The sequence below is a fragment of the Mobula birostris genome, chromosome 14, assembly GCF_030028105.1.
Source record: "Mobula birostris isolate sMobBir1 chromosome 14, sMobBir1.hap1, whole genome shotgun sequence".
NCBI classification, from domain to species: Eukaryota; Metazoa; Chordata; class Chondrichthyes; order Myliobatiformes; family Myliobatidae; genus Mobula; species Mobula birostris.
In genome coordinates this window covers 51,234,193-51,251,052 of record NC_092383.1, presented here as the reverse complement: position 1 = coordinate 51,251,052, position 16,860 = coordinate 51,234,193, and positions in this window count along the sequence as shown.

Here is a 16,860-nt window from a genome sequence, read left to right as displayed (position 1 = left end):
CAGTTTCCTTTTGAGAACCATCTGAGTTCTGTGTGCAACAGCAAGCACTCAAACTGTTCACCATTCTCTTGAAATAGTTGAGAATTGAAAGCATGGAACTTGATTTTATGTACAGCAGTGACAACAGTATTTAATGATTTGTGAGGCTGATCATAGATTTTTTTGCAACAAGATGCGGTCTGTGAATTACACAGAGAATGGAATATATGTTAGGTATAGCTTTTTCAAGGAAGTAAAAAACCTAGTGGTGGTGTCCTGTAATGATGGTGTCCCATCTGTGCACAAGCAAGAATGTTGTTGAGCAGAAAGAAAATTGCTCAACAACTCAAAATATTGACTCCCCTTTCATATCTGTTTATATCCATTTGCAAATAACTACTCTTGAACCATGATTTAATCTTTTATGAAGTGAACAAAGAAGCAATTTGTTGCCTGGAAAAGATGACTCTTCCAGCTGTAGAGCAAATTCTGCTGTCCTAATTATGTTGCAGAACTTATCTTTTGCATTCTCAGACACTTCATCTGTTTGTCTTCGAACAGAGTTGTCACTGAGTGGAAATCGCTTTAATTATTTGGTCTGGTAACATATGCAAAACTGTGCTCAGAAATTCCCTTATCAGAATCAGTTCTTCTCCAATTGCATGGGGCTTTCAGATTTAGCAATGAACCATGAAATGTTGTATGAAGCATGCAAACCATTACAGTTTTGTTGTGAAATGTTGACCATTTCACAACAAAAATTTTGAAGTGTTTTCTATTTCCGTAAGTTTTTATAAAGTGGAGCAGTGATATCTCGGTTTGGCAGTGGGCTAGGGAAATCCTGTCAAGACCATTCAAAAGGGCGTATTCTGAACTTTCCCCCATTGAATACCATATCCTAATTCACAGAAATTGCGTGCCCATGTGATTAGAGTATAGGAATCGTACTAGCTAACACTGTACTACAATAGTGAATGCTGTATGTCTGTCCTGGACTGTGGGAGGAGCAGTGACACAATCACCTTTATTCAGGGGTCTGTGGGAGGAGCCACAGGAGCAGTCAGCAGAGGGGCATGTCCAGACAGGTAACCCAGTTACAATCTATATACATGGTTTACCACATTCACTCCTCCTTTTTAAAGAGGGTCCCGTGAGGTAAAGTGACTGACAATATTTAAACAAGTATATTTATAGGTCAAGTCTACCTGGCGGTCGAGTCCATTGCTGTGATCTACGTAGCACCGGTGGTAATTGCACTGGCGACGGTGGTTGTGCTAGCTCTGGCCTGACTTGGGGTGCCAGCACGTTAGGCGTCGGTAATCCCTCGTGTGTGTGTGTCGCGCCCGGTGTGGGAGTGTCATGTGGTGTCTGTGTACGGCTTGGAGTGCGCGGTGTCTTGTGGGTATATATATCGGTGTGTACGGGGTTAATAGTCACCATGGAGTGTTCAGGGTAGGGCCAGGTGCTCCTGCGGGTGCCAAGTCACGGATGGAGACCGTGTCCTCCCTCCCATCAGATAAAACCACATAGGTATACAAGGGGTTCGCATGAAGTAAGTGAACCCTCTCGACCATCAGGGAGTATTTATTGCTCCTCGCATGTTTCCGGAGCAGCACTGGCCCCGGGGACATCAGCCAAGTTGGTAGGGTGGTTCCAGTGGTTGACTTCCTAGGAAAAGAAAAGAGCTGCTCATGAGGGGTGGCATTGGTGGACGTGCATAACAGGGAGCGGATGGAGTGGAGTGCCTCGGGAAGGACCTCCTGCCAGCGGAAGACCGGCAGTCCCTTTGACCTGAGGGCTAAGGGTGTGGCTTTCCACACTGTGCCATTCTCCTTCTCCACCTGTCCATTCCCCCGGGGTTTATAGCTCGTGGTCTTACTAATTGCAATACCCCTAGCCAGCAGGTATTGGCGCGGCTCGTCACTCATAAACGAGGACCCTCTGTCACTGTGGATATAGCATGGGTATCCGAACAGAGTGAAGAGCTTGTGCAGGGCTTTTATGACTGACGTGGTAGTGGTATCAGGGCAGGAGATGGCAGAGGGGAACCGCGAATACTCATCGATTACGTTAAAAAAGTACACATTGCGGTCAGTGGAGGGAAGGGGGCCCTTAAAGTCGACACTCAGTTGCTCAAAGGGGCAGGTGGCCTTGATTAGTTGTGCCTTTTCGGGTCGGTAGAAGTGCGGTTTGCACTCTGCGCAGACTTGGCAGTCCTTGGTCATTGTCCCAATCTCCTCAAGGGAATAAAGCAGGTTCCGGACTTTCACGAAGTGGAAAAGCCGGGTGACCCCCGGGTGGCAAAGATCTACATGTAGGGCGTATAGCCGGTCGATCTGCGTGCTGGTGCACATTCCTTGGGATAGGGCATCTGAGGGCTCATTGAGCTTCCCAGGCCTGTACATGATGTCATAGTTGTAGGTGGAGAGTTCGATTCTCCACCTCAGAATTTTATCGTTTTTGATTTTACCCCGCTGTTGGTTGCTAAACATGAATGCGACTGAGCGCTGGTCAGTGAGCAGGGTGAACTCTTTGCTGGCGAGATAGTGCCTCCAGTGCCTAATAGCTTCCACTATGGCCTGGGCCTCTTTCTCCACCGCGGAGTGCTGAATTTCAGGGCCTTGAAGGGTACAGGAGAAGAACGCCACCAGTCTTCCCTCCTGGTTGAGGGTAGCAGCCAGCACAAAGTCGGAGGCGTCACTCTCTACTTGGAAGGGAATGGTCTCGTCCACCGCATGCATTGCTGCTTTGGCGCTGTCCGCTTTAAAGCGGCTGAAGGCTGCGTGGGCCTCGGCTGAGAGGGGAAATGTGGTGGACTTGACCAGGGGGCGGGCCTTGTCTGCGTAGTTAGGGACCCATTGAGCGTAATATGAAAAGAAGCCCAGGCACCTTTTGAGGGCTTTGAGGGTGTTGGGAAGAGGGAGTTCCAACAGGGGGTGCATACGGACGGGGTCAGGGCCAATGACTCCGTTCTCCACGACACACCCAAGGATAGCAAGTCGAACACGCACTTGTCCTTGTTATAGGTGAGATTGAAAGCTTTGGCCGCTTGGAGAAATTTTCGGAGGTTGTTGTCATGATCTGCCGGTCGTGACTACAGATGGTGATGTGATCCAGATATGGAAACGTGGCCTTCAGTTGGCACTGGTCCACCATCCGGTCCATTTCCCTCCAGAAGACAGATACACCATTTGTAACACTGAAGGGGACGCACAGGAAGTGATAAAGCCTACTCTCCGCCTCGAAGGCAGTGTAAGGGCGGTCCTCCCGGCAGATGGGGAGCTGATGGTAAGTGGATTTTAGGTCTATGGTCAAGTACACCTTGTACTGTGCTACCTGATTGACCAAATCTGCGATGCAGGGTAGAGGGTACGCGTCGAGTTGCATGAACCTATTGATGGTCTGGCTATAGTCCATGACCATCCTATTTTTCTCCATGTTACGAACAACGACCATCTGTGCCATCCAAGGACTTGTGCTTGCCTCAACGATCCCTTCCCTGAGCAGCCGCTGCACCTCCAACTTAATGAAGGTTTTGTCCCCCACGCTGTGCCTCCTGCTTTTAGTTGCCACAGGTTTACAGTTGGGGGTCAGGTTGGTGAACAGCGGCGGGGGAGGGATCTTGAGGGTGGAGAGGTCACAAGTGGTGTCGGTAGTGCGGCAGTTGGCATGGTGTTGGGTGGGATGTGCGGGTCGGTGTGTGTGTGTGGTCAGTAGCGGGGTATGTGACATATCCCTACAAAACTGGGGATTTCCGACAGTGATTGGTGGGAGGGGCCCATCATACTCCATTGTCATGCTTTTCAGGTGGCTCTGGAAGTCGAGCCCCAATAGCACAAGGGCACACAGTTGAGGCCTGACCAGTAATGTAAAGTCTTGATATTCTGTGCCCTGCACCACTAGCGTCGCTACACAACCCCCCCCTGCTGGATGTCTGTTGTATGTGACCCGGAAGCCATGGCGACCCTCTGACTTACTGGCCGTATCACGAGTTCACAATGCTGCACCGTGTCCGGGTGGATAAAATCTCCGTGCTGCCCTTATCAAACAGGACAGCTTGTCCTGCGTCCCTCCACCAGGATGTCCATCATTGACCTTGCAAGCTGGTGTGGAGCGCTTTGGTCGAGGGTCACGGAGGCCAGAGTTGAGTCGCTGTCTTGGTCCGGCGCGGTGGGGTGCCTGGTGAGCACCCGACCCACGGAGGTGGCACTGACCAAGATAGCCGCCTCCATGTCTTGCACATGGTGGTGGCATGCAGGCAAGATGGCAATGGCCAAGATGGCGTTAGTGGCGCTGCTCGATCCCACTCGCGGTTTGGACTTACAGGCCTTGGCGAAGTGGCCCTTCTTTCTGCAGCTGGAGCAGGTAGCTTCTCAGGCCGGGCAGCATTTCTGGGGGTGCCTCTTGAGTCCGCAGAAGTAGCACTTCATGGACTCATGACTGGCAGCAGCCGTGGTCAATTCACCAGCAGGTTGAGGGGTCTGTGGAATCCACGAGACCGTCGGGAGATCGCGTGCCTGGAGAGCGTCAGAGTTGTGCAGAGTGACTGCCAGCATGTCGGCCAGCTTAATCGCCAAACGTAATGTTAGATCGGCATGTTCCAGCAGCCGCTGGGGCACATACACTGACCTGGTCCCCGTGATGAAGGCGGCTCTTACCAAGAGCTCCGCATGCTGTTCGGCCGTCAGCCCCCGGCAATCACAGGCCCACACGAGTGTCTGTAGGACCCAGACGAACTCAGCGCTCGACTCGCCAGGCCGCTGCTGCTGCATCGCTAAGCGATGTCGCACATAGACGGTGTTTACTGGCCGCAGGTATTGTCTTCTGAGGACGCTCATCGCGCCATCGTAGCTCGGCTGGTCTCTAATCATCGAGTAGACCCGTGGACTGACCCTGGAGAGGAGAACTCTGCGCTTCGTGGCGGACTCGGTCACTTCAATCTCTTCCAGGCATGATTCGAAGCAGGCCAGACAGAGTTCGAAAACGTTTCCAGATTCAGGTGTTTGTGGGTCGAAGTCTAATTTGTCAGGTCTCAGATGGTGTTCCATGCCTTAAAATTACTGTTAATAAATTTGATGCACTATCAATTACTCCAAAAGACTGGAAGTAGAGTAAATACTGATAGGCTTTTATTAACAGTAAAATGGATCCACGTCCATGCTATATGTCTGTCCTGGACTGTGGGAGGAGCAGTGACACAATCGCCTTTATTCAGGGGTCTGTGGGAGGAGCCACAGGAGCAGTCAGCAGAGGGGCATGTCCGGGCATGTCCAGACAGGTAACCCAGTTACAACATATATACATCTAACCATATAACAATTACAGCACGGAAACAGGCCATCTCGGCCCTTCTAGTCCATACCGAACTCTTACTCTCACCTAGTCCCACTGACCTGCACTCAGCCCATAACCCTCCATTCCTTTTCTGTCCATATAGCTGTCCAGTTTAACTATAAATGACAACATCGAACCTGCCTCAACCACTTCTGCTGGAAGCTCGTTCCACATAGCTACCACTCTCTGAGTAAAGAAGTTCCCCCTCATGTTACCCCTAAACTTTTGCCCTTTAACTCTCAACTCATGTCCTCTTGTGTGAATCTCCCCCACTCTCAATGGAAAAAGCCTACCCACGTCAACTCTATCTATCCCCCTCATAATTTTAAATACCTCTATCAAGTCCCCCCTCAACCTTCTATGTTCCAAAGAATAAAGACCCAACTTGTTCAACCTTTCTCTGTAACTTAGGTGATGAAACCCAGGTAACATTCTAGTAAACCTTCTCTGTACTCTTTCTATTTTGTTGACATCTTTCCTATAATTTGGTGACCAAAACTGTACACAATACTCCAAATTTGGCCTCACCAATGCCTTGTACAATTTCAACATTACATCCCAACTCCTATACTCAATGCTCTGATTTATAAAGGCCAGCATACCAAAAGCTTTCTTCACCACCCTATCCACATGAGATTCCACCTTCAGGGAATCTATTCCTCTTACTATCTTGTATACCTCTGCCATATCTCATCTCATCCTCCTTCTCTCCAAAGAGTAAAGCCCTAGCTCCCTTAATCTCTGATCATAATGCATACTCTCTAAAGCAGGCAGCATCCTGGTAAATCTCCTCTTCACCCTTTCCAATGCTTCCACATCCTTCCTATAGTGAGGTGACCAGAACTGGACACAGTACTCCAAGTGTGGCCTAATCAGAGTTTTATAGAGTATCATTACCCCGTGACTTTTAAACTCTATCCCTCGACTTATGAAAGCTAACACTCCATAAGCTTTCTTAACTACCTTATCTACCTGTGAGGCAACTTTCAGGGATCTGTGGACATGTACCCCGAGATCCCTCTGCTCCTCCACACTACCAAATATCCTGCCATTTACTTTGTACTCTGCCTTGGAGTTTGTCCTTCCAAAGTGTACCACCTCACACTTCTCTGGGTTGAACTCCATCTGCCACTTCTCAGCCCACTTCTGCATCCTATCAATGCCTCTCTGCAATCTTTGACAATCCTCTACACTATCCACAACACCACCAACCTTTGTGTCGTCTGCAAACTTTCCAACCCACCCTTCCGCCCCCACATCCAGGTCGTTAATAAAAATCACAAAAAGTAGAGGTCGCAGAATCGATCCTTGTGGAACACCACTAGTCACAACCCTCCAATCCGAATGTACTCCCTCCACCACGGCCATCTGCTTTCTGCAGGCAAGCCAATTCTGAATCCACCTGGCCAAACTTCCCTGGATCCGATGCCTTCTGAATTTCCGAATAAGCCTACCATGTGGAACCTTGTCAAATGCCTTACTAAAATCCATGTAGATCACATCCACTGCACTAACCTCATCTATATGCCTGGTCACCTCCTCAAAGAACTCTGTCAGACTTGTTAGACATGATCTGCCCTTCACAAAGCCATGCTGAATGTCGCTGATCAGACCATGATTCTCTAAATGCCCATAGATCCTATCTCTAAGAATCTTTTCCAACAGCTTTCCCACCACAGACGTAAGGCTCACTGGTCTATAGTTACCCGGACTATCCTTATTACCTTTTTTGAACAAGGGGACAACATTCACCTCCCTCCAGTCCTCCGGTACCATTCTGATGGACAACGAGGACATAAAGATCCTAGCCAGAGGCTAAGCCATCTCATCCCTCGCCTCGTGGAGCAGCCTGGGGAATATTTCATCAGGCCCCGGGGACTTATCCATCCTAATGTATTTTAGCAACTCCAACACCTCCTCTCCCTTAATATCAACATGCTCCAGAACATCAACCTCACTCATTTTGTCCTCACCATCATCAAGTTCTCTCTCATTGGTGAATACTGAAGAGAAGTATTCATTGAGAACCTCACTCACTTCCACAGCCTCCAGGCACATCTTCTCACCTTTATCTCTAATCAGTCCTACCTTCACTCCCGTCATCCTTTTGTTCTTCACATAATTGAAGAATGCCTTGGGGTTTTCCTTTACCCTACTCGCCAAGGCCTTCTCATGCCCCCTTCTTGCTCTTCTCAGCCCCTTCTTAAGCTCCTTTCTGCTACCCTATATTCCTCAATAGACCCATCTGATCCTTGCTTCTTAAACCTCATGTATGCTGCCTTACATGTTTTAAAAGAGAGCAGTTTGTGGAAGTCGGCCATTTTCTCAGCGGTTGATCAGGACAAGACTGTGCAAGTGCGTGTAAGTCGGTCCGTGAGGCAGCAGGAGTATTTAAAAGAGAGCAGTTTGATGGAGCAGGCAATGGAGTAGAGGGAGACAGGGTAGGAAGGCTTTGTCTCGAGAGGCTTCGGCAAGCAGAGGCTGAGGACGAGCTTCACTCCAAGTGAGGTAAGGCTGGGTAAGTTCCTTTAAAAGGAGAACGGTCTGCAGCGGTATTTTATTTGAAGCAAGGAAGGCGGTGAGGCTGTAGCGTATTGGGTAGGTCATGACAACTGAGATTGGCCCCGTGGTTTGCTCCTCCTGCAGCATGTGGGATATCAGGGATACTTCCAGTGTCCCTGACGACTATATGTGCAGGAAATGTGTCCAGCTGCAGCTTCTGGCAGACCCCTTGAGCAGCTGGAGCTGCGACTGGATACATACTGGAGCATCCGCGATGCTGAGAAAGTCGTGAATAGCATGTTCAGTGAGTTGGCCACACCACAGGTAAAGGCTACACAGGCAGAAAGGGAATGGGTGGCCACTAAACAGCGTAGCAGTAGGCAGGTAGTGCAGGAGTCCCCTGAGGTCATCTCCCTCCTAAACAGATATACTGTTTTGGATACTGTTGGGGGAGATGTCTCATCAGGGGAAGGCAGCAGCAGCCGAGTTCATGGCATCATAAGGAAAAGGAGTGGGAGAGCTATAGTGATAGGGGATTCAATTGTAGGGGGAATAGACAGGCGTTTCTGCGGCCGCCAACGAGACTCCAGGAGGGTATGTTGCCTCCCTGGTGCAAGGGTCAAGGATGTCTCTGAGCGGCTGCAGGACATTCTGGAGTGGGAGGGCGAACAGCCAGTGGTCGTGGTGCACATAGGTACCAACGATATAGGTGAAAGACGGGATGAGGTCCTACAAGGTGAATTTAGGGAGTTGGGAGATAAACGAAAAAGTAGGACCACAGAGGTAATAATCTCTGGATTACTACCGGTGCGACGTGCTAGTCAGAGTAGAAATAGGAGGATATTTCAGATGAATACGTGGCTTGAAAAATGGTGCAAGTGGGAGGGATTCAAATTTCTGGGGCATTGGAACCAGTTCTGGAGGAGGTGAGACCGGTACAAACAGCACCTGGGCTGGACTGGAACCAATGTCCTTGGGGGAGCATTTGCTACTGTTGCTCAGGAGGATTTAAACTAATGCGGCAGGGGGATGGGAACAAGTGCAGAGAGACAAAGGGGTGTAAAATGAGGGTAGAAGCAAAAATTAGTAAGGTGAAACGTAAAAGTGGCAGGCCGGCAAATCCAGGGCAAAAATCAAAAAGGGCCAAATTTCAACATAATTATATAAGGGCTAAGAGTGTTGTAAAAGCAAGCCTGAAGGCTTTGTGTGTCAATGCAAGGAGCATTCGTAACAAGGTGGATGAATTGTATGTGCAGATAGTTATTAATGAATATGATATAGTTGGGATCACAGAGACATGGCTCCAGGGTGACCAAGGATGGGAGCTCTACATTCAGGGATATTCAATATTCAGGAGGGATAGACATGAAAGAAAAGGAGATGGGGTGGCATTGCTGGTTAGAGAGGAGATTAATGCAATAGAAAGGAAGGACATTCGCCGGGAGGATGTGGAATCGATATGGGTAGAGCTGCATAACACTAAGGGGCAGAAAACGCTGGTGGGAGTTGTGTACAGGCCACCTAACAGTAGTAATGAGGTTGGGGATGGTATTAAACAGGAAATTAGAAATGCGTGCAATAAAGGAACAGCAGTTATAACGGGTGACTTCAATCTACATATAGATTGGGTGAACCAAATTGGTAAGGGTGCTGAGGAAGAGGATTTCTTGGAATGTAAGGGGGATAGTTTTCTGAACCAACATGGCGAGGAACCAACTAGAGAGCAGGCCATTCTAGACTGAGTATTGAGCAATGAGGAAGGTTTAGTTAGCAATCTTGTCATGCGAGGCCCCCTGGGTAACAGTGACCATAATATGGTGGAATTCTTCATTAAGATGGAGAGTGATATAGTTAATTCAGTAACAAAGGTTCTGAACTTAAAGAAGGGTAACTTTGAAGGTATGAGAGGTGAATTAGCTAAGATAGACTGGCAAATGATACTTAAAGGGTTGACGGTGGATATGCAATGGCAAGCATTTAAAGATCACATGGATGAACTACAACAATTGTTTGTCCCAGTTTGGCAAAAGAATAAACCAGGGAAGGTAGTGCACCCCTGGCTGACAAGGGAAATAAGGGATAGTATCAATTCCAAAGAAGAAACATACAAATTAGCCAGAAAAAGCTTCACACCTGAGGACTGGGAGAAATTCAGAGTCCAGCAGAGGAGGACAAAGGGCTTAATTAGGAAAGGGAAAAAAAATTATGACAGAAAGCTAGCAGGGAACATAAAAACTGACTGTAATAGCTTTTGCAGATATGCGAAAAGAAAAAGATTGGTTAAGACAAATGTAGGTCCCTTACAGTCTGAAACAGGTGAATTGATCATGGGGAACAAGGACATGGCAGACCAATTGAATAACTATTTTGGTTCTGTCTTCACTGAGGAGGACATAAATAATATTCTGGAAATAGCAGGGGACAGAGGGTCTAGTCAGATGGAGGAACTGAGGGAAATACATGTTAGTAGGGAAGTGGTGTTAGGTAAATTGAAGGGATTAAAGGCAGATAAATCCCCAGGGCCAGATGGTCTGCATCCCAGAGTGCTTAAGGAAGTAGCCCAAGAAATAGTGGATGCATTAGTGATAATTTTTCAAAACTCTTTAGATTCTGGATTAGTTCCTGAGCATTGGAGGGTGGCTAATGTAACCCCGCTCTTTAAAAAAGGAGGGAGAGAGAAACCGGGGAATTATAGACCGGTAAGCCTGACATCGGTGGTGGGGAAAATGCTAGAGTCAGTTATCAAAGATGTGATAACAGCACATTTGGAAAGCGGTGAAATGATCGGACAAAGTCAGCATGGATTTGTGAAAGGAAAATCATGTCTGACAAATCTCATAGAATTTTTTGAGGATGTAACCAGAAGAATGGATGGGGGAGAACCAGTGGATGTGGTATATTTGGATTTTCAAAAGGCTTTTGACAAGGTCCCACACAGGAGGTTAGTGTGCAAACTTAAATCACACAGTATTTGGGGTATGGTATTGATGTGGATAAAGAATTAGTTGGCAGACAGGAAGCAAAGAGTGGGAATAAACGGGACCTTTTCAGAATGGCAGGCAATGACAAGTGTGGTTCCGCAAGGCTCAGAGCTGGGACCCCGGTTGTTTACAATATATATTAATGACTTAGACGAGGGATTTAAGTGCAGCATCTCCAAGTCTGCGGATGACTCAAAGCTGGGCGGCAGTGTGAGGAGGATGCTGAGAGGATGCAGGGTGACTTGGATAGGTTACGTGAGTGGGCAAATTCATGGCAGATGCAATTTAATGTGGATAAATGTGAAGTTATCCACTTTGGTGGCAAGAACAGGAAAACAGATTATTATCTGAATGGTGGCCGATTAGGAAAAGGGGAGGTGCAACGAGACCTGGGTGTCATTGTACACCAGTCATTGAAAGTGGGCTTGCAGGTACAGCAGGTGGTGAAAAAGGCGAATTGTATGCTGGCATTCATAGCAAGAGGATTCGAGTACAGGAGCAGGGAGGTACTACTGCAGTTGTACAAGGCCTTGGTGAGACCACACCTGGGGTATTGTGTGCAGTTTTGGTCCCCTAATCTGAGGAAAGACATTCTTGCCATAAAGGGAGTACAAAGAAGGTTCACCAGATTGATTCCTGGGATGGCAGCACTTTCATATGATGAAAGACTGGATCGACTAGGCTTATACTCTCTGGAGTTTAGAAGATTGAGAGGGGATCTGATTGAAATGTATAAAATTCTAAAGGGATTGGACAGGTTAGATGCAGGAAGATTGTTCCCGATGTTGGGGAAGTCCAGAACGAGGGGTCACAGTTTGAGGATAATGGGGAAGCCTTTTAGGACTGAGATGAGGGAAAACTTCTTCACACAGAGAGTGGTGAATCTGTGGAATTCTCTGCCACAGGAAACAGTTGAGGCCAGTTCATTTAAACGCAAACAACAGGAATTCTGCAGATGCTGGAAATTCAAGCAACACACATCAAAGTTGCTGTTGAACGCAGCAGGCCAGGCAGCATCTGTAGGAAGAGGTGCAGTCGACGTTTCAGGCCGAGACCCTTCGTCCTGACGTTTCAGGCGAAGAGTCTCGGCCTGAAACGTCGACTGCACCTCTTCCTACAGATGCTGCCTGGCCTGCTGCGTTCACCAGCAACTTTGATGTGTGAGGCCAGCTCATTGGCTATATTTAAGAGGGAGTTAGATATGGCCCTTGTGGCTAAAGGGATCAGGGGGTATGGAGAGAAAGCAGGTACAGGGTTCTGAGTTGGATGATCAGCCATGATCGTACTGAATGACGGTGCAGGCTCAAAGGGCCGAATGGCCTACTCCTGCACCTATTTTCTATGTTTCTATGTTTCTACATGGTTTACCATACATATTTTGGTAGATTGCCTTAAACCAGTCCACCAATGTTTGGAGTATTCCGCTGCCATGCCCCTGGCATCACAACCTGACCATGAGTGTGTCAACACACCTTTGGACGAGCCAGAGGCACCTGCGGTTCCTCCACCCTTGAAAAACTGGACCTAAGCCGAGCGGCTCGACTGAGCTCCAGAAAGGCTCACAATACCAGTTTTAGTGAATTCTGGGGTGGACGGGTGGTCCTGTGTAGGGTAATGTAATTGAGAGAAAGGTACATAATCACAACACCACCAGCTGGAGTTTCACTTTAAGAGGCTGGTCAGAAGTGATGAAGTTATACATAAAAGGTTTTTAGTGTGCTTTTGTTGTGCAGGTTTTGGAGTTCGATAAAATGTGTTATGGGCTTTGTTGAACATAAAATGCCTCACTTGGTTTTATTTGCAGAAACCTTCAAAATGACTATATTTCACCAGGCTTAGCACAACGACTAATATTATTCAGGGCGCATCCAGTATCAGGAACATCCAACCCAACTCTACTCATGCCAAGAAAATAAAATTAAGGGGGTGTCACAGAATCACTAAATATTTTATTTTGTTCCACATAAAGTCAATATTTACTTGTGTAACAATTAAAAGAGTTATTTTCACTTAACAGTATCATAGACATTAGGATACTGGTTTAAAACATAAATGATCAGCTGATAATTCTGCAAACTTTGAATGATGGAAGAATATGGTTTAGCACTGGCATGGGTGTCAGAGTAATATTCTTGTATGTGGACATTTGTGGGGGGGAACCTTCTAAAGGCATTTACTAGAGTAGGCATAGATAATATTTCTCTGGTGAGCAAAATTATTAGTTATATTTAGGCCAAAGAGGAATGTGATTTCTTTCTCTAACAAAAAGGAATGGTGCAATCAGGACTGGACTTTTCTGACTGTCATCCCTCTCTTTCTCTTCCTTTCATTTGCATACTCTAACCTATAGGGCATGCTGACTTACCTGAGTTGAGGCATGTCCATTAATGTTTAAAGAAAAGACATTAACTCCTGCTTTCTCATCAGCTTGATCTGTCATTTTTTTTCAATTGTTTTGTTTTTATTAAAGAGAGATTCATCCCATTTATCTGGTTGAACTTGACTAAGTGGTAAACCCACTACAACTAACAAGAAAATGTTGGTAATTTTCTTTCTTTAAAAACTAACTCTGATGTTGTTTGCAGCCCAATATACGTTCATACAGTACCACATCGGCTTCTCCTGCTATGCCAATCCTGAATGGCAAACGACCAAACTTTCTGGACCAGCCTTGTATGTGGGGCCTTGTCAAAGGCCTGGCAAAAGGGGAAATCATGTTTGACTAATCTTCTGGAATTTTTTGAGGATGTAACTATGAAAATGGACAAGGGAGAGCCAGTGGATGTAGTGTACCTGGACTTTCAGAAAGCCTTTGATAAAGTCCCACGTAGGAGATTAGTGGGCAAAATTAGGGCACATGGTATTGGGGGCAGAGTACTGACACGGATTGAAAATTGGCTGGCTGACAGAAAACAAAGAGTAGCGATTAACGGGTCCTTTTCGGAATGGCCGGCGGTGACCAGTGGGGTACCGCAGGGTTCAGTGCTGGGACCGCAGCTGTTTACAATATATATTAATGATTTAGATGAGGGAATTAAAAGTAACATTAGCAAATTTGCCAATGACACAAAGCTGGGAGGCAATGTGAAATGTGAGGAGGATGCTATGAGAATGCAGGGTGACTTGGACAGGCTGGGTGAGTGGGCAGATGCATGGCAGATGCAGTTTAATGTGGATAAATGTGAGGTTATCCACTTTGGTGGTAAGAACGGGAAGGCAGATTATTATCTAAATGGAGTCAAGTTAGGAAAAGGGGAAGCACAACCAGATCTAGGTGTTCTTGTACATCAGTCACTGAAAGCAAGTATGCAAGTACAGCAGGCAGTGAAAAAAGCTAATGGCATGCTGGCCTTCATAACAAGGGGAATTGAGTATAAGAGCAAAGAGGTCCTTCTGCAGCTGTACAGGGCCCTGGTGAGACCACACCTGGAGTACTGTGTGCAGTTTTGGTCTCCAAATTTGAGGAAGGACATTCTTGCTATTGAGGGAGTGCAGCGTAGGTTCTTAAGATTAATTCCTGGGATGGTGGGACTGTCATATGTCAAAAGATTGGAGTGACTGGGCTTGTATACTCTGGAATTTAGAAGGCTGAAAGGGGATCTTATTGAAACATATAAGATTATTAAGGGATTAGACACGCTGCAGGCAGAAAGCAAGTTCCCGCTGATGGGTGAGTCCAGAACCAGAGGCCACAGTTTAAGAATTAGGGGGAGGCCATTTAGAACGGAGTTGAGGAAAAACATTTTCACCCAGAGCGTGGTGGATATATGGAATGCTCTGCCCCAGAAGGCTGTGGAGGCCAAGTCTCTGGATGCTTTCAAAAAAGAGATGGATAGAGCTCTTAAAGATAGTGGAATCAAAGGTTATGGGGATAAGGCAGGAACTGAATACTGATGGTGGATGATCAGCCATGATCACAGTGAATGGCGGTGCTGGCTCGAAGGGCCGAATGGCCTATTCCTGCACTTATTGTAAAAAAAAAGAAATAAATTCCATGTAGACAATGTCCACTGCCTTTCCTGGTAACCTTTTCAAAAAACTATGTTAGACACAACACACTACACACAAAGCCATGTTGAGTCTCTCTAATCAGACCCTGTCTAACCTGATACTTACACGTCTTGCCTCTTAGAATTCACTCAACTAATGTCATCTCTTTTGGCTCCATGTGTGTAAATCATACAATATCTTTCAGCAATTTAAGCCATCAAATTATAGACTTGATTTTTGGATAGCTTTCTACCAGTTTTCCTTATATTTTAAAATAATCCATTTCACATTTTGTAGCCAGTCCGTCCAAAAAGCAAGATTACAAATCACACAATATCAACCCGTGGTCAACATGCTGCTCATATGTGCTCCCTGGTGGCTAAACTATGAACAGCACCTACATTGGCCTTCAAAATTCCACCAGATTCAAATTTAGCATAAAATCAGTCTTCGAGAAAGGGGAAGGAAATTGAGAAACTAAAAGCTAATAAACTAATATAAATCTGGAGAACACTTTATTTTAAATGTAATCTCTTTAATGAAATCTTCAAATATGTCAAGTGTTATAACTATGCAACAAATTCCAATCACAGAAGCTCAATCAGTCGTAAAGAAAATGAAAAGTTTATGTATATTCTTCCAATGTGTTATTTTATAAATTAATTTTATATTACCATTGTCTGCATTATACAATTAGTTTGAAATCTAAATTTAAAAAAACAATAGCTTAGAAACTGGTTCATTTTTCTTCACTGTTAATAGTGGGTCACCCAAGACAGGTTGTGAAAGTCACATGAAGAACAAGAACTTCAGTTTAAAGATTCATAGGGTAGTTCCTTTGTGTAATTATAGACTGAAACTAACATTGTTGGTTTCAGCATGACTTACCTTATGGAATATGTCAGGCAGTTGATAAAGGGACATATGAGGCACATTGTTCCAACTCCAAGGGAGTATTGCCATCAAATAAATGAATGCTGCAATGATAGGTGGCAGATGAGTTGTGGTGTAGAGTGCTTGTAGGGATCAGAGGCACCAAGCAAGCCTGATGATAAACCACAGCCACAGAGAAATGCCATGGTCATGATAGATAGATCGATACTTCATTGATCCCAAAGGAAATTATAGTGTCACAGTAGCATTACAAGTCCACAGGTGTAAATATTGCAAGAGAAGGAATAAAAGTAAAAAATAAGTTACCCCAAACAGTCTAACAGGTGGGATCATCACTTCCCCCACTATAGGTTGACTCATTATAGAGCCTAATGGCTGAGGGTAATAATGACCTCATACGGCATTCTTTGGAGCAGCACAGTTGTCTTAGTCTATTTCTAAAAGTGCTCCTCTGTTCAGCCAAGGTGGCATGCAGAGGGTGAGAAACATTGTCCAGAATTGCCAAGATTTTCTGTAAGGTCCCTTGTTCTACCACAGCCTCCAGTGTGCCCAGTTTGATTCCTATAACAGAGCCAGCCTTTCTAATCAGTTTGTTGAGCCTGTTGACATTACCTGTGTTGATGCCATTGCCCCAACACACCACTGCATAGAAGATTGTACTGGTGACAACAGACTGGTAGAACATGTGAAGGAGAGGCCTGCATACTCCAAAGCACCTCAGTCTCCTCAGGAAGTAGAGGTGACTCTGGCCCTTCTTGTACACAGCCTCTGTGTTGGTGCTCCCCTCAAGTCTTTCATCCAGATGCATACCCAGGTACTTGTAGGTCCTCACCATATCAACGTCCTCACCATCAATAGTAACAGGGAGCAGTGCAGGCTTAGTCTTCCTAAAGTCCATCACCATCTCCTTTGTCTTTCTAATGCTGAGCTGCAGATGATTCAGCTTGCACCATTTGACAAAGTCTTCCACCAGGGCCCCGTATTCATCCTCCATTTATACACCAACTATTGCTGAGGGATCAGAGAATTTCTGCAGATGACATGACTCAGTGTTGTATCTAAAGTCTGAGGTATACAGGGTAAACAGAAAGGGAGCCAATCCCACCCCCTATGGAGTCCCAGTGCTGCTTATATCCATGTCTGACACACATCTCTGAAGCCGCACAACTGTGGTCTGCTA